We start from the raw sequence: 22584 nt of genomic DNA on the forward strand, positions 1-22584 counted from the left end.
ATTCACAACAGCCAAAGGTGGAAGCAACCTAAGTGTCCATCAACTGACGAATGGATAAGCAAAATGTGGTGTATACATACAGTGGAATATCACTTGGCCTTAAAAAGGAAGGAAATTCTACAAGATGGATGAATTTTGAAGACATTATACTGATGAAATAAGCCAGTCATGGAAGGACAAATACTATATGAATCCACAGAATATGAGGGTTCCAGAGTAGTCAAATTCATAGAGACAGAAAGTAGAATGGTGGGTGCCAGGGGCAGGGGGATGAGGGAATGGGGACTTAGTGTCTAATGGGGAGAGAGTTTCTGTTTGGGAAGATGAAAAAGTTCTGGAGGTGGATGGTGGTGATGGCCGCACAACAGTGTGAATGTGCTTCATGCCACTGAACTGTGCACTGAAAAATGGCTAAAGTGGTAAATTTTATGTTATGTGTATTTTACCACAATAAAAAAAAAGTGTCTCTCAGACTTAATTTCACCACATTGTGGGCTAGTAGAGTGAGGAGTGATCTTTCTGGTTACGTGATGTAATCCGCCCATGTTGTGTCTAAACAGACTGAGGCCCTGAGAAATGGCGTTACTAGAGAAAGGCTGCGTAGCCACTCGTGGCAGAGCCAAGTCCTGATGGCTTTCTTCCATTACACTGTGCTTAACTCCCATGTGGCTTCTCCAGCTAGCCTTCTCCAGTTTGACTCCTCTGCCCCCCGCCCCCATCTTATCTCATGTCTTCTGTAAAACCTCCAGACTGCTCATTTGATACTACAGTTCAGATTCCCATTCCCCTGATTAAAATCTTCCATGCTGCTCTTCCATGCCCCATTATGTTTTTAAAATCATATTCTCTAGTGTGGCATAGCAGACCTTTTGAGATCTGGCCCTCTGCCTCCCCACGCCCTCTTCCTGCCACTCCCCGGCATGAGCTCCAGCCACACCAAACCCATTCCAGGTCCCTGAAGTTATTATGCAGCCTCACACCATGTCTCCTGCCTGAGTGCCTTTCCATCTACCTACAAAACACCACTTCAGGTGTCTTCTCCTCTGGGCAGCCTCTTGGAGGACCTGTCCAGGGTCAGCCCCACCCATGCTGATGTCAACACTGTGCTGAGTAACACATCTCCCACCTTCCCATGTCTTTGCTGGACCGTGAGTATCTAAAAGACAAGGGTCAAGTCTCTGATCTTATTAACAAGCAATTCTCAGTCATGGCTGTGGGTCAGCCCCAGGCAAGGAATGGTACAGAAATAGACGTTCAGGGCTCTCCTTAGAGCCAACTCAATCAGATTGTAGCAGCAGAGTCCTCGGCACGCTTGGGGGACAGTGAATGACCAACTGCAGGGACTGATGGGTTTATATAGGAATATGCTAAGAGATAAGCCATAAAATAACAAAGGTCGGTGCCACAGGAGGATCTGGTCCAGAGGAGTGATGCAATGAAATACGCATTTTAAGACAGTTAGTGTAGTGCAGTATGAGATATGAATCCGGAGGATGAGACACTATGGGCAGAGGGTTGAGTGAGGATCTGAAGTGTTGTTTCACATTTGTATTTTTAGTGCCTGGTACAGAATAGATGCTCAATGAGTGAATGAATGAACTGAAGTCATGATAGCAGGAATGGAGCAGAAAATTTTGTCCTGGGTGTCATCTCAACAGCAGACAGAAAGCTTAAGGGTCAGTGTGAAATTTTCTTCAGCATCTTTTAGCATTTTGACTTTTTTAAACCTCTGAGACTGTACAGGTTACACTCTGGCTCAATAGTGCCCTGACAGGAATGGAACATATGCACGTGCACACACACGCACACACACACACACAAACACAACCTCAAGTGTGAATAGTGGTTGTAGCTGAGCTCAGCAGATTTCTGCCCCACTTCCCCTGTGTCTGTGAGTCAACTACATGGAGGAAGGAGTCATGCCTTTTCCTGGACATATACAAGTTTTTTTTTAGGTCAGAGAGGACTTGGAGTTTCAAGGTTAGGGGTGTTAAGGCGAGTGCTTCTTGATCTTGGATATGCACATGAATCCACAGGAGATCTTGTTAGAAGGCTGTTTCTGCTTCAGTGGGTGTGGGGGAGAGCCTGAGATTCACATTTGAAACAAGCTCTTGGCTGAAGCTACAGGTCCCCAACCACTGTTTGATTATCAAAGTCAGGCAGAGTTTTCCAACTGGTATTCCCAGTAAACGAAAGGATCCTGGGTGGGCCAAGTGGCGGAGTATCCTGACTGTAAGTAGCTTCACCTTGTTTACTGTGCTGAATAAGTATCATCCAGGATAGTATGGCATGGAAAAGGCTGAGAGCATGACACAAAATCATTGGTTCTCTAGTTCAGGTAGATACTAGAACCCTTGGGGAACTTGGTAAAACTACGAAGGTCTAGGCCATATCCTACTTCAAAGATCCTGGGCCTCTAGATGATTCTGATACACACCAAAGTTTGAGAGCCACTGTACTAGGTTACTTTAGATCTAACAGATCACTTTAGATGCCCCAGGTGCTAAGCTCTAGCCTGTAAGAAAATAGCAAAACAGTGAATCTACTGATCAGAAACAAGGAGGCTCATTTTTCACCCAGCTTTATTGAGGTATAATTGACAAATCAAATTTAAGGAGTCTCATTATGGTTGAGTCATTCACTCATGCATTAAGCCATTCCACAAACACATACTGAATGCTTTCTATGTATTAGGCATGATTTTGAATACAGGGAGCTTGGGTGTACATAGATTCTGCCCTCAGGAAGTTCACAGTTTAGTAGGGCAGACAGATGCCAAACAGATCATTGGAGTACTGGTAACAGTCCCTCGAGCTCATACTGTGAAACAAAAGAGATAAGACATGCATGTTTATAACTCACCAAGCCTTCAGGGAACAGGTATTCTGGGTCAATTGCTAAGGTGACAAAGATGAGTAGGACAGACTCCTGCCCTTTAGAAACTTCTAGGCTAATGGGGAAAAAAAAAAGGAATGTGAAAATGTTAGCATGTTGGGCTTCTCTGGAGTCCTGGGTGATAGAGAAAACAAGGACTCTTCTAACCTATGGATCCTTGGAATTGATGCCTAGTGGGCCACCATAGAAATAGGATGGGTTCCCATTCAAAGAAGGTAGCTCTCACAAATATTTGGAAGTGCCTTCTTAATAATATTTTCTCCAGCTCCACCCCAGTTATGCCCATCTATGACCATAATCCACATCCCACAGGAAACTGGAGGGGAGGGTTTTGATGTTTAATCTTTACAGGGTTTCACTTTCTTGTGACAATCCATGGCCCGTGATGCCACCAGTGTTGTCCCCAACCACTCCAGCTCCAATAGGCAGGTACAAAATCCTAAATTACATAGGCTTTACACACCAGAGCAAGGAGATGTGCATCTTGCCTTTCCTCATTAGAAGGTTGCAACCTACTTCAAGCAGAAATGAGTCACTTCCTCTGGCTTTCCTCTGCTTTGATGTTAAGGACCAAAGCTACATGGCCGAAGGCAGGTTGTAAGAAAAGTTCTGTTGGTAGGACTCTGGTGTCTTCAGCTGCAACCCCTCTTGTGATGAGCCCAGTTGTAAGGTCATGCACCTGAAATAGAATGTGTTTAAATCTCAGCCTTTGAACTGTTTCACCAAATATAATCAAACGAAAAGAGGAAGTTATCATCTCTAGCCTCAGGGATGAGGAACCAGTGCATATTACACATTCAATAAAGATTTAACACCAAGCACTGGCATATTTGTCATTTTCAAAAACGAATGAAATCATTTAAATGTGAGATATCAAGGACACCATTTTACACATTCTTTCTTTTCACATCTATAATTTTCCCTTGGCTCTATACAAAACCCACATGATTTCCTCCCTCTTCTCCCATACAAAATTCTCTCTCTCCTCTTACTTTTTCTCTAAAATAATTCATGAAATTATTCTATGTTTTATCTATGTAGTGATGGGTCAGCAAGTGCTGAGGACTGAGAGAGAAGCTGTGAGGAAGGAAATATTGCTATGTGTCCTCAAGAGGGATACCTTCCGCAAAAGAGGCAGGATTTAACACAACTGGAAGACACTCAACAATGCTGGATTGCTTGTATTTGTAGAAGAGTAAAGTCCCAATTTATGCATGGGGTCATAGTGCTTTTTATTAACATTCATAAGAAAATATTAATGTGTTGTTTTCTCATATTGTCTTTGTATGATTTTGGTATCAGGGTAATGCTAGTCTCATAGAATGAGTTGTGAAGTATTCCCTCCTCTTCAATTTTACGAAGAAATTTGCTAAGAATTGGTATTTTTTCTTTAAATATCTAGTGGAATTGAAGCCATCTGGGTCTAGGGTTTTCCTTATGGGGTAGGGGTTAACTACAGTTTCAATTCCTTTAATAGCTACAGGGCTCTTCAGTGTATCTGTTTCTTTTTAGGTGATCTTTGTTTGTGTCTTTCAGATAATTTGCTTTATTTAAGTTGTTTAACTTACTCATAAAAAATTGTTCATAATATTCTCTTTTTATCAGTGGGGTCCGTAGTGACGTTACCTCTCTCATTCTTGATATTGGTAATTTGTGTCTTCTTTCTTTTTTTCTCATTCAGTCTGGCTAGGGTTTTACTAATCTTACTGATCTTCTCAAAAAACCAGCTTGTCATTGATTTTTCTCTGTATTTTTTGTTTTCTGTGCATTGACTTATGTTCTTATTTTCTTTCTTCTGTTTACTTTGGGTTCAGTTTGTTCAACTTTTTCTAGTTTCTTAAGGTGTAGGCTGAGGTCATTGATTGGAGAGCTTTTTTTCTTTCCTATTATTGGAGTTTCATGCTATCCATTTCCCTCTAAGCACTATTCTAGCTGCATCCCACAGATAGATTGCAATGTAGAGTAAAACAAAAACTAAACAGAAGCAAAGAAATGTTATCCTTGAAAATCCTCAGGAAGAATAAAAGAAAAACTTTTTCTTGTACTCTGCTCACAACACTTTAAATAAAGGAAAACCCTGTTTCCTCTTCCCACAGAATACTTCTCATACCAAATGTGTGGGAGTTTTCCCCACACGAACTAATTCTCCAGTACTCTCTGGACATCAGCTTGGTGTCCTACAACCCCATTCTGACACTACCTGGAGTTAGAGCAGGCCCCACAGGTTAAGGGCTCCATTAGACTGCTTCCACTTCAGATACTAATTGGAAGCTGGGTTCAATAATTTGCTAGAACAGCTCATAAAACTTTGAAGAATGATTTCTTACTAGACTACTGGTTAATTATAAAAGGATACAACTCAGGAACGGCCAGATGGAAGAGATGCATGGGGCAAAGTATGGGGGAAGGGGTGTGGAGATTCCATGTCCTCTTGGGATTGCCACCCTCCCAGCAGCTCAATGTGTTCACCAACTTGGAATGTCTCTGAACCCCTTCGGTTAGGGTTTTTAAGGAGACCTTCTTACAAAAGTACAATTGATTAGATCATTGGCTATTGGTGATTGAACTCAATCTCCAGCCCTTCTTCTCTCCCAGGCGTTAAGGTTAGAAGGAAACTAGAGAGGGTATGTGAAGGGTTGGACAAAAAGTTCCAACCTTCTAATCCAGGGAATCATGGTTGCTTCCTTAGCAATCATCACCCCATCCTTGGAGGCTTCCCAAAAGTCACCTTATTCCATGAACTTGTGTGTGGTTGAAGGGGGTTTGTTATGAATAACATTAAATGCTCCTTTCAGCTTTATCATGCCTGGGCTATTTCAGGAATTGGGAACAAAAACCAGATGTTGTAACAAAAGATAGTTTCTTATCTTTCTTATCACTTAGGAAATTACAAGGGTTTAGGATCTCTGGCCAGAAGCCAGGAGGAAGACCAAATATTTACATTCTTACAATATCACAATACACAGAAGACAAACTGAACAATTAGTTGGTAAATGCAACATAGTCATTCAGGACCTTTGAGAATGGTTGTGTGGTTGGGGTGCTACTGGAAGCTGAGATACAGCCCAGCCTCTGCTCATCAAGCTGAGTGCCCGCTGTGGCTCCTTAGAAGACACAGCTTTTTCTAATTTGCCTGAAGGTGCCCTATAGCTGCTCCACCAATATTTTCCTTCACTATCGGAAGNGATCTTTTTTATTTTATTTTTTTTCAGTTTTGCTTAAAATGAAGTGGTTGGTTTGCTTTGAGAATCCATGTGGGACAAATTAAAGAGGCATCTTTCTGTTGAAGTATTCTTATATGAGGCTGGACAATAATCTTTGGTCTGTTAAATGTAAATATTTTCTTCTATTCTGCTGCCTTTTAAATTGGTTTATTGTGTCTGATTGTCTTTCTTTATTGCTATGATTTTATGTGTTAGTTAGTAAGGACTTTCCTACCCCAAAGGAATAAAAATATTCTTCTACATTTTTTTCTAGTACTTACAGAGTTTTATTTTATACATTTCTATATTTAAGCCATCTGGAATTTGTTCCTTATATATGGTATGGAGAGATGAACTTTATTTCTTCTCAATGTATAACCAATTTTCCCAACACCATTTATTGAATAACCAATCCTTTCTCAACTGATTTGAAATATCCCTCTTATTATATACTTAAATATACTTATTATATTACTTATTATATACATAAATCCCTATATGCACATGAGTTTGTTTTGACTATTTCATTTGCTTGCCTCCTTCTTCACCGGCATCCCCCATTTTCATTATTTGTCATGAGCACGTTATAAAGGTGCCGACACAAGTTGTGTCTTTCCACAACGTCAGCTTTATTCAGTCATAAAGCGAGGTTGACATAACTGTAAAGCGGGTTCAGGATTTCGAGCTCAATGACATGTCACTATGCATTTAATTTGGCTTCATACACGTCACATAAAACAAAGCACACTACAGAGTCACACAACAAACAAGACACAGCAAGGGGTAAGAAATTAATGAATAAATGTGAAGTCAGCCCATAAGGGCACCATTTAGGGGAGACCTTGGTCAGTCCAGGTTAGTTCTAGGTGCCTACAGCTTACGATGTTCAAGCAGTGGAGGGTCTCGGTGATGTTTGGAGATTAGTCAGCCAGAGTCTTTGCTGCAGTTGCCTTGTAAAAAATTTTTTTTATTTGAGAGAGAGTATGAGCGATTGAGAGTGACAGAAAGAGCACAAGGCAGGGAGGGGCAAAGGGAGAGGGAGAAGCAGACTCCCCACTGAGCAGGCATCCCATCGTGGGGCTCAATCCCAGGACCCCAGGATCACAGCCTGAGCCGAAGGCAGGGGCTTAACCAACTGAGCCCCCCAGGTGCCCCAGTATTCTCATTTTAAATATGAGGAACTTAGGGTTCAGATAGTGTATGTCATTTGTTTGAGGCCAAATACTATCAGAAGTAAGTTCTATCAGATACTAATACCCTTTCCATTATACCTCTTTATCAGCCTTTTGTTCTTCATATTAAAAATATGAAGCAGATACTTTCCTGAATGTTGGCTTTGATCTGGGGAGAAAGAAGAGAATGTGACCTCGTGAGAGACTTCAGGAGAAAGGAAGATCCATAATTGATGGGGTACAATGAACATTTATTATTTTGGCTTCCCAGTATGCCACTCTTTGTATTTTCAGAAATAACTCAGATCCTGCTTGAGAAGCCAAAGCAGGGAGAAATGTCCTCTTCTCACTCTCGGACACCTTGTGGATGAGCATGTGATCTCCGCTGAGCCATGTGCTGCCGTGTGGACATTTTCATCTGGAGGGAGTGGTGCTCAGGTGGGGCTCACTGAGCAATGAGTGCTGGGCTCAGCAGACGTGGAGTATTCGTGTTACCGGGATAACGGATGGGCCTTGGTTTCTGCCCAAGCCTGGATTCCCATCCCTTCATCAATCATGGCAGCCACTGATACCCTTTCAATAAAATTCTTTGTTCCTATATCAATTACAATTGCTCCTCTTGCTTGCAGCTAAGAACCTTGACTAGTATAGAAATTGAAATCTGGAAGGGCACAGGCCAGAAACCCTCAGGGTAATGGGGAGACTGGGATTGACTTCCTGGCCTGGTTGGGGCCAAAGCTGGTGAAAATCTAGCTGGCATTAAGGTACGGGCATTTGCAACAGCTAGTGAAAGTATCGCCTCGATCACTGATAATAAAAACTGTATGTTGGGGCACCTGGGTGGCGCAGCGGTTAAGCGTCTGCCTTCGGCTCAGGGCGTGATCCCGGCGTTCTGGGATCAAGTCCCACATCAGGCTCCTCCGCTATGAGCCTGCTTCTTCCTCTCCCACTCCCCCTGCTTGTGTTCCCTCTCTCACTGGCTGTCTCTATCTCTGTCGAATAAATAAATAAAATCTTAAAAAAAAAACCTGCATGTTGTCTGGGATTTATAACACTATGGTTTTAAACATGGAATATAGTGGTATGTTATTTAGTTTTAACTCTTATCTTAGGGTCATTAAACCTTGAAATACCCCAATCAGGAATATATACCTCCCTGGGGTGAGTTAACTTTGGAAGAATTCAGTTATGAGCCTTACTCCAAAAAATTATCCATTTTCCCCTACCGATTTACAATGCCACATTTATCATGTATTAAATGATCTTATATTTATGAATCTATTACTATACTTTGTATTCTATTCTATTGATATATTTGTCTACTTTTGTACCAATACCACAGTTTTTAAAAAATGACTGGTGTTTTGATATGTAGTAGAAAAATATCCTCGTATTGTTTTCATTTAGGGTGGACTGAGCTGGTCCTGGCAGTCAGATTCTGGCTCCAGAGTGGGCAGAAGAGAGAAACCACACCTCTTATAAACCGTCATCAAAGATTAGCCCTGCCGAGATGTGCTGCACCTAACGATGGCCCCTGGACCTGCATACAATATGCCAGACATAACCAAGGCAAGTAGGAGATCTTTTACCTCCTATGCCCAGAGTTCTATCTGTGTAGATTTCTACCAGTGTAACTCCTGTCTTTAGGGACCGACTCTTCCTCCATTTAAACATGCACTTTGCAGCTGATGAAGAGTAATGGGTATTTCATGAGCATTAACTGATAATAAGGTTAGATCTCCCCCATCCTGTTTTGTGCAGTTGAAAATCATTAATGTATACTTTATTATAATAGATATCAGATGAGGAAAATCACACACTAGCCTAACACAGAGATTGCTTTCATTTTTCTGTTTTTGTGCAATTCTTGTTCATAATTCTTGTTCAAAATATACATAAGCACATCTAACGTTACAACTGTACTCATAGAATAGGAAACAATTAATTTATGTTTTTATCTCATACTGTAAGATCTTTTCCTGTTGCTATATTGTATGTAGAATAACACCCCTTCCTTTGAAAACTTCCTCCCTTTTTAAAAGCTGCACAATGGGGTTGACATACATATCAAATCACTAAATATTATCATTGTTCTTGCACGTTTGTCTCCACATTTTTGCTATTATAAGTAGGGCTGTATGAGCCTTTTTTCGCATTTGGCATTTTCCTCTTTTTAGATATTTTTTTTCCAGGATAAAGCCCTAGGAATGGAGTTACTGTGTCAAAGAGGAAAAACAGTTTACGAGTGTTCAAATGTTTGTCCAGGGACTTACCAACAGTGTTATGACAGTTTATGAAATACGAATGGGTCATGTTTACCGCAAACTTACAAGCATTAGCTATTATTATCATTTGACACTTTTAAGAGGTTAGTTCTTACCCCTTTAAAATCCAGACTTGATATTTATTCCTATTACATTTTATCCTCTTAGTTTTAACTAGTTATTTCAGGCTGTCAAGATGTTTTTGAAATCTGTTTCTATTAACTTATTAGCTGTCATTCCCAACTTTGTGCCAATTGCCACTCTAGTAAGGTACAGCTTTAGTGTCTTCATTCAGGTAACTGACAAATCATTAACTAGAACATAGTTCAATGTGATGCATTTTTAACTTACCCTTAAAGACCTTCTTCAAGGGTAAGATTAGCCCATTAATCAACTCTTGTTAGAGACCAGGGTTGAACCAGTCTTCTTTCTCCTTTAAGCTATTCCATAGGCTATCCTCAATCCAATCCAACGCAATTAAATTTACTTCTCATGATTTAAGCTCTAAATGCCAAAATATGTATTAGGCAGCAGAAAGTCTGCCAAATAACGTGTCGTTGAGGTTCATCGAGCATTCCTGGTTTTACCAATTGAGTAACTTTTAAAAACGGGAAATGTGGTTGGCGTGGGTTGAATTGCTGTTAGTGGATTTATGTTGTCCTATAGTGGAAGAGCTGGTTGCTCTGCCAGAGGAGTGGGGTGGCAATAGGCCAAGGGGTTAAGCAACAACAAAACCAGGGGTGGGCAAGTGGGGTGGAACTGAGAAGCTGTTGCTTAAGCACGCACAAGAGGGGCTAAACCAGAAGTTAGGTCATAAACATGGTGGACTCACTGCAGGGAAATTTAAATCAGAGTTTGGGGTGGAAAAGAAAACATAATATTCAAGAAGTTCACAAACTTACAGTCTAGTCTCACAGCTGTGGGAAAAAGACATAAAAGTAAACAAACAAAAACTTCCAAGGAGATGAAGCAAAAGTATTTTTCCCTATTCCTCCCACTGAGTATGACCAATACCCCAGTCATCACATATAAAATAAACATAAGGGAACTCTCAATGGTGGAGAGAAGACAGACCCTCTTGAGACCTCAGGACTTGCAAGGAACAATACAATGGTTAGTCTTCTGGCTTTTCTTTGTGCCTCATATATCCCCGGTTCTGGAGAAGTTAGAAACCTGGAAATGACAACAGATAGGGACCAAAAATAACCCAACAAAAGCTGACTCTCTCAAACCAAAGGACTAGAAAGACAAAAAAGCTTTTAGGCATTAAATGTTCTACTCCAGGCAAACACCGCAGAAAAAGCTGTGGTCCCGACCCCACCCATTCTATCATAGTTCAGTGGGGACCACAGAATTTCACCCTTCAAAGGGTATAAGGAGACTGCCCAAACCTCTCCTCTCCTCCCATGGTGGTATCGTGTCAGAGAAGGCCAGCTAGAAAGGAGGGACTTTCATCCCCACCAGGTGGTAATGAGACTCATCCCCTCCTCCCTGCAGGGTCAGTGGAGTCTATGTCAGGAGCCTGGACTTCAACTTCCACCCAGCAGTTAAAAAAAAAACAAAACAATCCCTCCCACTCCCCATTGGGATGGTATCAGAGGAGAGCTAGTGGGAAGGCAGGACTTTTGCCACTACCCATCAGTAACAAGGTCCAGTGGTAATGTGGTGTCAGTGGAGACTGCATGGGAAAACAGTGATGAGGCACACCCACCCCTCCCATCCAGAATGGTATTAACTGAAACCTGGTAGGAACTCCCAGTTCCACCTAGTAGTGTAAGAGCTCCTCTTCCCCCTTGGGTGTCAGTGGAGATCAGGAAAATCTGAACTTCTAGCCCCACCTGACAGTAACAAGGCAGCACTCTTTTCTACCAGAGCAGTATCAAAGGAAGACAGCTAAAACAGAGGGTTTAAATAAGATCCAGAGTCTTATATCATGCTACTTAAAATGTCCAGCTTTCATTAGACGGTCATTTGTCATACCACAAACCAGTAAAATCTCAACTTGAATGGAAAAAAAGATGATCAATAGCTTCTAATACCAAAATGACAACGGTGTTAGAAATACAAATATTTATAAGTAGTCGTCATATGAAGGCTTCAAGGAGCAATCAAGAACACACATGAGGAGTATGAATAAATCAAACATCTAAGCAAAGACGTAGAAAATCTCAGCAAAGAGAGGCACCTGGGTGGCTCAGTTGGTTAAGCATCTGCTTTGGCTCAGGTCATGATCTCAGGGTCCTGGAATCAAGTCCCACATCAGGCTCCCTGCTCAATGAGGAGTCTGCTTCTCCCTCTCCCTCTGCCCTTCTCCCCCACTCATGCTCTCTCTCAATCTCAAATAAATAAATAAAATCTTTAAAAGGAAAGCCTCAGTAAAGAAATAGAAGATATAGAGAAGAACCACATGACAATTCCAGAACTCAAAAATACAACAACCACAAAATCTGGCTGGAGGGGCTCAACAGCATAATGGAAGGAACAGAGGGGGAAAAAAATCGTGAACCCGAAGAATGAACAATAGGAATGACCTTTACTGAATAATAAAGAGAAAAAAGATTGAGGGGAAAAAAAAAAGAAAAAAGAACAGGCCTTCAGAAACTGTGGGGGAAAAAAAAAAAAAAAAAAAAAAAAATATATATATATATATATATATATAAAATAAAATAAAAATCTAACATTCACAGCATCAGAGTACCAAAAGGAGAGGATAAAGAGGATGAGGCTGGAAAAGTACTCAAAGAAATAATGAATAATGGGTGAAAGCTTTATAAATTTGGCAAAAGACCTAGTTTGAAACCCACAGATTCAAGAAGCTGAGAAAATTACAAACAAGACCCCCAAATCCACACCAAGGCACATCATTGTCAAACTTCTGAAATTTAAAGACAAAATATCTTGAAAGCAGCTTTGTTTATGAGGGCAAACAATTAGAATGATCGTGAATTTCTCATCAGAAATCATAAAGGCCCAAGTGAGTGGCACATTTTCGAGTGCTAAAAACAAAACAAACAAACAACCCCCTATTAATCCAGAATCCTATATCCAGTGGAAATATCCTTCAGGAGTGAAGGAAAAATCAAGACATATGATGAGAGAAAAGAGAGAGAATTTGTTACCAGCAGATGACTGTAAGAGAATGACTAAAGGAAATTGCCTAAACAGAAAGGAAATAATAAAATAAGAAATCTTAGAACATTGAAAAGGGCAAGAACAATGAAAAGAGTAAAAATACGGGTAAGAACAATACATTTTCTTTCTGATCTTGAGTTTCCTAAATGATGTTTGGCACTCACAGAAGAAATTGTAACATTGTTTGATGTGGTTTGAAATAATATGTAGAGGAAATATTTAAGATAATTTAAATGTAAATGGGGAAGGATAAAAGGAAGTAAAAGGAAGTTTCTACACGTCATTTGAACTGATGAAATGTCAGTACCAGTAAACTGTGCTGTTATGCATATATCATGTAGTAACTAGAATGACCACCAAAAAAAAAAAAAAAAAAAACCCTACACAAAAAGATACCTTCAAAAGCACTATGGCTAAATCAAAGTGGAATTCTAGAAAAAATGTACAAATGTCTCATAGAAAGGCAGGATAAGAAAATAGAGAAATGAAAAACAGATAGAAAATAAAAATAAATAGCAGGCATAACACACTAATAATTACATTAAATGTAAATGGTGTAAATATACCTACTAAAACACAAAAATAGCCATGATGGATTAAAAAATATGACCCAACTATCTGCTCTCCTAAGAATCTCACTTCAAATATAACAATACATGCAGATTGAGAGAGGAGTTAAGATGGCGGAGGAGTAGGGGACCCCTTTTTCAGCCGGTCCCCTGAGTCAAGCTGGATAGGTAACAGACCAGCCTAAATAACCACGGAATCAGCCTGAGACGCAGGAAGATACATCTGGATCTCTACAAATGAACATCTCCAGCGCTGAGTATTGAGGTACCAAGAGGGGAGCTGTAAACCGTGCACAGATATCGGAAGATAAACGGAAGGGGGAGGGAGCCGCCGCGTTTGGGCTCCGGGAAGCGGCAGCCACCTGCACGGGGGAGCGGGCGGACTCGCGGTCGGCACCCGCGAAACAGCAGACTGAGACCCTGAACTGGGTGCGCGCGCCACCAGGCTTCTCGCGAAACTCCGGAATCGAGGTGTGCTCACCGGGCATAGACTGAGACCGGGAGATCTGGGAGCGCGGGGGCGGCCGGTGGCTGGCGGCATTAGAAACACAAAGGACAGAGACGCGCCGGCCCTGGAAGTGAGGGCAGGGACGCCGAGTTGGTGCGCACGTCCCGGGACGCTGCAGGGTTGAGCAGCACCAACAGTAACAGAGTTAAAGTGGCCAGAACATCAGTGGAGAACGGGCCGCAATCCCTCTGTTCTGAGACAATGCAGCCTCTGCTGCTCTGACCCTCAGAAGAGGCATAGCCGACCTCCAGGGAAAGCCGCCAGAGAACAAAAGCCTGGAAATACCGGCTCAGAGATGCTCATCCCCATCCCCTCGCAGGGAACAGGAGACTCGAACCAAACAGGGTTGCCTGAGTATCGGCGCGGCAGGCCCCTCCCCCAGAACACAGAAGGCAGGCTTGAAAATCAAGAAGCGCACAACCCGAGGCGCCTGGGTGGCGAGAAAGAGTTTAGGCGCGTGATCCCGGCGTTCCGGAAAGGAGTCCCTCATCGGGCTCCTCCGCTGGGAGCCTGCTTCTTCCTCTCCCACTCCCCTGCTTCTGTTCCCTCTCTCGCTGGTTGGCTGCCACATAAATAAATAAATAAAATCTTTAAAGAAGAAGCCCACATCTCTAAGATCCCTATAAAACAAGGGGCACGGCCTGGGACCCAGTCAATAATTTTGGGCTCTGGACAACCCCGCAACCTCTCCTCATCAGAATGACAAGAAGGAGAAGCCCCCCCCAGCAAAGAAAAGACAGTGAGTCTGTGGCCTCTGCCACAGAAATAATGGATATAGATGTAATCAAATTATCAGAAATGGAATTCAGAGTAACGATGGTCAAAATGATGAGTAGAATTGAAAAAACTATTAACGAAAAGGTTACTGAGAATATAGAATCCCTAAGGACAGAAATGAGAGCGAATCTGACAGAAATTAAAAATTCTATGAGCCAAATGCAGGCAAAACTAGAGGCTCTGACGGCCAGGGTCACGGAAGCAGAGGAAAGGGTTAGTGAATTGGAGGATGGGTTAATAGAGGAAAAAATGAAAATAGAAGATGGTCTTAAAAAAATCCACGCCCACGAATGTTGGCTACGGGAGATTACTGACTCAACGAAACGATCCAATGTTAGAATCATCGGCATCCCCGAGGGGGTGGAGAAAAACAGAGGTCTAGAAGAGATATTTGAACAAATTGTAGCTGAAAACTTCCCTAATCTAGCAAGGGAAACAAAGGCTGTCTCTATCTCTGTCGAATAAATAAATTAAAAAATCTTTAAAAAAAAAATCTCAGAATACCAGGAATAGGGCAAAACTTCCTCAATTGATGAAGAGCTACTCCAAAAACCTACAGACAACATCATAACTTAATGGTAAATGGCTTAAGGCTTTTCCAATAAAGTCAGGAACAAAGGCAAGAATGCCCACTTTTACCACTCTTATTCAGCATTGCACTGGATCTTTTACCCAGTGCAATAAGGCAAGAAAATGAAATAAAAAATATACAGATCCAAAAATAAGAAATAAACTGTCCTATTTGCCAATGATTTGATTGTCTACATAGGAAATCTCAAGGAATCTACAAAAAAAAAAATCTAGAAGTAATAAGTGAGTTCAACAAGGTTGCAGGATACCAGATAAGCAAATAAAATTCAATTGTGTTTCTATATACTAACAATGAACGTGTGGACATGGAAATTAAAAGTACAATACAATTTTACAATTGTTCAAAAATGAAATATTTAGGCATAAGTAACAAAACATGCTGAGGATGTATATGCTGAAAACTATAAAATGCTGATGAAAGAGATAAAAAAAGATCTTCATAAATGAAGAGACTTACTGGGTTCATGGATTAGAAGGCTCAACATAGTAACAACCTCAATTATCCCCAAAATGACATACAGGCTTAATGCAATTCCTTTCAAAATCCCAGACGGGTTTTTTGTAGATGTGAACAAAATTGTCCTATAGTTTATATGGAAAGGTAAAGGAACTAGAATAGCTATAACAATTTTGAAAATGAAGAAGAAAGTGGGAGGAATTAGTCTATGAGATTTCAAGACTTATATAACCACAGTATCAATGTTATACGGAATTAGCAGAGCTATAGTCACATAGATAAGTGACACAGAGTAGAGAATGCAGAAATAGACCCACGTAAATATAACTAACTGATTGTTGACAAAGGCACAAAAGCAATTCAATGGAGGAAGAATAAACTTTTCAAGGAACAACGCTCAAACAGTTCCCCCCCAAGAGAAAAGGACCTTTATATCTTATACAAAAATCAACTCACAATGGATCATAGACTCAAATGTTAAATATAAAACAATATAGCTTTCATAAAAAAAAAATCTTCAGGATCTAGGGTTAGGCAGAGTTCTAGACTTGACACCAAAAGCACGATCCATAGAAGGAAAGACATTGATAAATTGAACTTTATAGAAATTAAAAACTTTTGGTATGCAAAAGATTCTCTTAAAAAGGTGAAAAGACAAGTTACAGAGTAGAGAAAATACTTTCAACTCACATACCCCAAAAAAGGACTAGCATTAGAATATACAAAGAATTCTCAAAACTGAACAGCAGAAAACCAAACAATCCAATTTTTAAAAGAACAAAAAACATTAACAGACATTTCACTGAAGAGGATATATAGGTGGCAAAAAAAAGCACATGAAAAGATGTTCAATGTTGCTTCCTGTTAAGCCATGAGGAGCTATCACTAAATACGAGGCCAAAATCAAATGCTGGTGACAATGCAGAAATAGAGCTCATACCTCACATTGCTGGTGAGAATGTAAAATTTCACAGCCATCCTGAAAAAAGCCTGGCAGTTTCTTAAAAAATTAAACATGCAAATACCATGCGATGCAACTACTGAATTTCTAGGCATTTATTCCCAGACAAATGAAAACGTATGTTCATACAAAAACCTGTACGTGAATAGTCATAGTAGCTTTATTCATAATAGCAAAAAACTGGAAACCACTCAGATGGCCTTCAGTGGTAGAATGGGGAAACACACTGTGGCACAGTCATACTGTGGAATACTACTTAGGAGTAAACAGGCATAAACTCTGATACCACAATAGGGACGGATTTCAAGGAAATCATGCTGTGTAAAAGAAGCCATCAAAAGGTTACATGCTGTATGACTCCGTTTACATAGCATTTTTTAAATTACGAAATTTTAGAAATGGAGACTAGATTAGCTGTTGCCCAGGCTAAGGACTGTGGGTGAGGGTGGGATAGGGAGGGAAGGGGGTGGGGCTCTAAAAGAGCAACATGGGATCCTTGTGGAGATGGAATTGTTCTGTATCTTGACCGCATCCATGTCAATATCCTGGCTGTGATATTGTATTTGACTTTTCCTAGATGTTACCATAAAGGAGACAGGGTAAAGGGTACATAAGATCTTTCTGCATTATTTCTTATAATGAACTGCCCATGAATCTACGATTATCTGAAAATAAAAAACTTCAACATAAGAAAACACACAAGTAAATGGATAATCGCAATATGTGATTGGAGGTCTGAAAGTAAAGAGGTGTGATCTATTAGAATAGCAACTGACACAAAGTTGGGGGTGATAGGCGGTGATTTAAAAAACAGGATTAAAATTCAAAAACACATAATAGGCTGGAATAATGGACCAAAAAGAATGGGATAAAATACATTGGATTTTAAGGTAAAGCCCTGTTTTTATACACGTGAAAACCATCTGCTCAAAAGTTGAAGTAATAGGGGTGCCTGGGTGGCACAGCGGTTAAGCGTCTGCCTTTGGCTCAGGGCGTGATCCTGGCGTTATGGGATCGAGCCCCACATCAGGCTCTTCCTCTAGGAGCCTGCTTCTTCCTCTCCCACTCCCCCTGTTTGTGTTCCCTCTCTCACTGGCTGTCTCTCTCTGTCGAATAAAAAAAAAAAAAGTTGAAGTAATAAAAGTCCTGTCCTCAATCTTGAGAATTTAGGTCCTTTTAAGTTATCAATTTTAGTGAAAATTGTCTAAGAAAAATCAGAAGTGAGAAAGTCTTTCTCCCTTTCTCTATCTCTACCAGCCCCACCTCCCAGCAGATGTAGAAGGCAAAGTTCTGAACAATTAAGGAGTTCAAGAGTCAGTTCTAATAATGTATTAAGTTAAAAACATTCACAAGAATATTGGTCCTACTCTTGTCTGTTAACAAGGTGAGAAAATTCATTAACTGCGATCACCTTTTACTTGTATCATGAAAGGTCATTCTTGCTTTGCATTTCTAACAGATTTCCAAGACATCTAGACTTTAGACATGGCTATAATTGCTATGAAATGCAGCTGTAAGTATCTAAATGTCTGGTTTGTGAAATTGGTTCTCTTGCTTTGTCATCTGCTGCCCTTGGTAATAATATTCAAACTGGCTTTTTCTGATTTTGGAAGGTATAAATACCCATAATGAAAAGGGCACATATATTTTCTTTGTGAGCTTGAAGAATGTAGAAGGTAAAAGAAACTAATGATGCAGGTAGATTTATCTTAAAACACTGTGTATGGTTGGTTACGGTCATGTCATTATCTTACCTCTGGACCTCTAGTTTTATGAAATAAAAACACTCCTTATTGTTGAAGCTGTTATTTTGGTTGGCTTTTCTGTTAGTTGTGTCTAAAATTATGCAGCTTCAAATGTACTCTGGATGAAACTAATTATTAACTGAAAAAGACTTTAAAATAACTATATTTAGTAGTTCACAATATGTCTAGGAACATCTTGAACGGAACCAAAGTATGCCCGAACATATTATTGTGAGAACATAGCACATCAACGGTCCAGAGAAATTCTTCCAAGGTGTCAGAGGGAAAAGATCCAAGTATTTACAGAAGATGACTGTCAACCTAGAGGTTTGATACCCAGCTAATTTATCATTCAAGAGGGAAGACCAATTTAAGAGATCTCAAGACATACAAGGATTAAGGAATTTTACTATCTACAAACGATAAAAGGACTATCCAATAAGAATCTATTGGCAAATTTAAATGCTGATGGAAGAAAACTTGGTTGTTGTTTACAAAGGTCAAACAAACATAAAAACAACCCTCAAGGCAATGATCACATAGTAAGGAGGGGATGCTCGATTAGTGAAAAAATTGTACAAAAATCTATGTTGTGCTTAGGAGGAAAATAAAAATATCAAATAATTTTAGAATCTGTTGGAAACATCTGTAATTAAATATGCACATTTAGGAGCACCTGGGTGGCTCAGTTGGTTGGGCATCTGCCTTCAGCTCAGGTTGTGATCTCGAGGTCCTGGGATCGAGCCCTGCTTCGGGCTCCCTGCTCAGTGGGGAGTCTGTTTCTCCCTCTCCCTCTGCCCCTCCCCCTTGCTCATGCTCTCTCTGTCTCTCAAATAAATAAATAAAATCTTAAAAAAAATATGCACATTCAAAAACATAAGAGGAACTGCGAAGATAATTGAGTATGATATCTAGCTTCCAAAATAACACGGGAGAAACAGACACTAAAAACACGGAAAGAGATTTAAGGATGAGCTAAAGGGGAAAAGCTGGTAAACAAAAACAAACAGAATGGCTAGGGTCAGTCTGATCATACTGGTAATCACAAAAAAAGGTAAAAAGTAAACGCATTGATATCATTTGTCAAAAGGCATAAGTTATCGGGCACTGCTCACACAGAACTGTAAGAAAACCACACAGGCTGGGGCGCCTGGGTGGCTCAGCCGTTAAGCGTCTGCCTTCAGCTCAGGTCATGACCCCAGGGTCTTGGGATTGAGCCCCGCATTGGGCTCCTTGCTTGGAGGGAAGCCTGCTTCTCCCTTTCACACTCCCCTTGCTTGCCTTCCCTCTCTCACTGTCTCTCTCTGTCAAATAAATAAATAAAATCTTAAAAGAAAAGAAAAGAAAACCACACAGGCTGAAAATAAAGAGTATTCTAGAAAGAGGTGTTCTGGAAAAAAAATAACCAAAAAGAAAATGCTGAAGAATATCAAAATAGAACTTAAAGCAAAATCCCTAAGAAAAGAAGAAAACTGTATAATTTTAAACAAATGATCTATTAAGAAAATAAGACTCACTTTGTTAATATTACAGTTATAAAAAACAATGTAAAATTCACAATTATTATGTAATTAGTTAGAAATTATTACAATTTTATCTTCTTTTATAATTGTCTTATTTAATTTTTCATTTATTTTTATAATTGTATTATAATTATTATAAAATATCAAATATTGGCTTTTTATCAGTTTTACAAATAAGGTATTTTCCCGTGTTTTTTTTTTTTTAAGATTTTATTTCATTTATTCGACAGAGATAGAGACAGCCAGCGAAAGAGGGAACACAAGCAGGGGGAGTGGGAGAGGAAGAAGCAGGCTCACAGCGGAGGAGCCTGATGTGGGGCTCGATCTAATCACACCGGGATCACGCCCTGAGCCGAAGGCAGACGCCCAACCGCTGTGCCACCCAGGCGCCCCTATTTTCCCGTTTTTTAAATGAGATATGAAGTTGCCCCGACAGACATAAGCCTTTATCATATTTTATGCTTGAGACTACTGGTCACCTTGCAGATCAAGACTTTTGATGACAATAATTTCAAATTCTTGATCATTACCATCAATGATAAACTTAATTCATTTGAGCGGGTGATAAAAATTAAAGCATAACGTTTACAACCATACAAACTTTTGCAACAGTTGAAATTATATTTGAGAAATCTAGCAGTTCTTTCGCTTTCATGAACACATGTAATGTTGAAATTTCTTGTCATACTGAAAACGAACGACTCTCAAAGGTCATCAAATGTTTCATACTGAGTTTAAAAAAATGCAGCTGTATTTTACAAATCATACATACATGGTGAGAACAGTTACCCCTGTGGCTGGTTTGGATGCCAGTAAAAGTGCACATCAGCCACAAATGAGCAGAAGCGACCAAACATGTAAAGCAGAGAGTCGGTGCTGTTGCCTAAAGTTGTGTCTGCCAGGAGCCCCAGTAGAGCCTCCCTGTCCCCGCAGCCTCTACCAACCTCTACCGTGCCTTAGCTGCGCTCTACCTCGTGGGCCCCTGGAATACGAACGGACTCTCCTATAATTCCGTAGACCCCTTGTCTTTGATGGGCAGCCATGAGCTCTGCAGCTGGCTGGTGATGTGGGTGTCCACCGACGGACGCCTCCTCGCTCAGGCTCAGCCCATGACCATAGAGCCCAAAGCCTGCAGGGATGTCGTGCGCTTACTGCGCATGCGGGTTACCAGGTGCGCTTCCCGGAGGAGGGGCTGCCTGCCAGGACCCCAGATGAGGTTGCTTAGGATAAGGCCCCACCCATCTGTCCTGAGGGCTGAAGAAATCCATCTGTTGCAATACACCCACAGCCCATTCACGGCTCACTGGCTGGGAAATTCTAAAACTAAGATACAGGGAACTTTGATAAAAGCGGACCATGTCCAAGTTCATAATAGACTTACTAGCAAATATGAACGAATTGGTATCACACAGAACGCATTCCCTGACTGCAATTTATTAAATTAAAAACCATCCTTATATAGATTCTAAAAAACACACAAAAAACACGTTTTTGGAAACGGAAAAATACGTTTCTAAACGCATTATGAGTTAAACATAAAAGCAGAACACAAATCACCAAGTAATGAGAGTTGAATGAAAACGAAAGCATTGATCCGTAATCCTTGTGGTCTGCAATTCTGAAATCCAAAAGATTCTGAAAACTGAAACTTTAGTTCATAACTCACTTGATGGCAAAAATCTGACCTGAGACTATTTGGTCTTCATTTTCCCACTTCTAGCAAGAAAATGAAGGGGGGGGAGGACTAGGCACAAATCAGCAATATTAACAACCACAACCACAAAATAAATAACTACATAGAACAGAGAATAACCATCCTAAGAGTAGCTGGCATGACTTTACGCCAATACATCTGGAAATTTGGGCAAAATGGATAATTTTCTAGAAAATTACACATTGCCAGAATTAACTCCCGAAAATTATAAAAACAGAGTAAACCTTTGGAGAAACTGAACTGTTCAAATTTCCTCTCTACCCCAGCAGACTTCCAGACGAGGAGCCATAAATGGCCCATAAACATGCAAATCCGCTGAATTTCCATCATAACCAAGAAAACATAAACTGAAACAGTATTGGGCTCACATTTCCTACCCGTCTGATTAGTAAAGATTACAAATCTTTCCTAAGCAAATGCTGTGGACGGTGTGGAGAGCCAGCCCTCCCCCCGTGGTGTGGGCAGGAGTGTCCGTGGACGCATCCATTTGCAGAGCCATCTGGTAACATCTAGAAAATCTACAGATGCGCAGAGCCAGCACTTCCATTTTGAGGTATCTCTCTGGCCTGGAGAAATGCAACACTGGTGCCCAAGGAACCGCCAGGAGACCAGAGCAGCCGGAGCAGAGGGGAGGGAGGAGGAGCGTGGCAGGACCCACACTCGGCAGAGGCGGAGTTGGGCGCCATGTCTAGTGGGGGCCGGTGGGGACTTGGGTGGGGCTTTGCCCTTTACTGGGTACCAGCTGGGGAGTTACTGGAGGCTCTGGGTAGTAGAGGGATTGATGTTTTAACGGGATTGCTTTGGTAGCTGCGTTGGACATGGCCTGTTTAGGCACACAGGAGGAGGAAGCAAGTCTCACTCACGGTGGGTTGGCAACCATAGCAAGCAGGTGGGGGAGGAGGGGTCAGATCCTGGGTAGAGCCCGGGGCCGCATGATGGCTGCTGAGCCCTGCGTAGCCCTGGCCTCACTGCCACACACTGTCCAGTTGCGTGGGTGAGAAATTTTTGCATGGCCTTATGGGAAACCGGTTTCTCTTGGGGCGAGCAGCCTTCCTCTCGCGTTCCCCGTGGAA

At 41.0% G+C, this 22584-nt stretch overlaps 1 long non-coding RNA gene across 1 annotated transcript; it reads right to left on the minus strand.

Annotated features, from left to right (window-relative positions):
• Positions 1 to 2565: 2565 nt before the first annotated feature.
• Positions 2566 to 20969, minus strand: LOC103674887. Its single transcript, XR_571728.2, has 3 exons — positions 20742 to 20969; positions 3359 to 3574; positions 2566 to 2820 (listed from the first exon to the last, which is right to left on the minus strand). It is a non-coding gene; the product is annotated as an uncharacterized LOC103674887 (long non-coding RNA).
• Positions 20970 to 22584: the final 1615 nt, after the last annotated feature.

The sequence above is a fragment of the Ursus maritimus genome, unplaced genomic scaffold (assembly GCF_017311325.1).
Source record: "Ursus maritimus isolate PB19 unplaced genomic scaffold, ASM1731132v1 scaffold_14, whole genome shotgun sequence".
Taxonomy (NCBI): domain Eukaryota; kingdom Metazoa; phylum Chordata; class Mammalia; order Carnivora; family Ursidae; genus Ursus; species Ursus maritimus.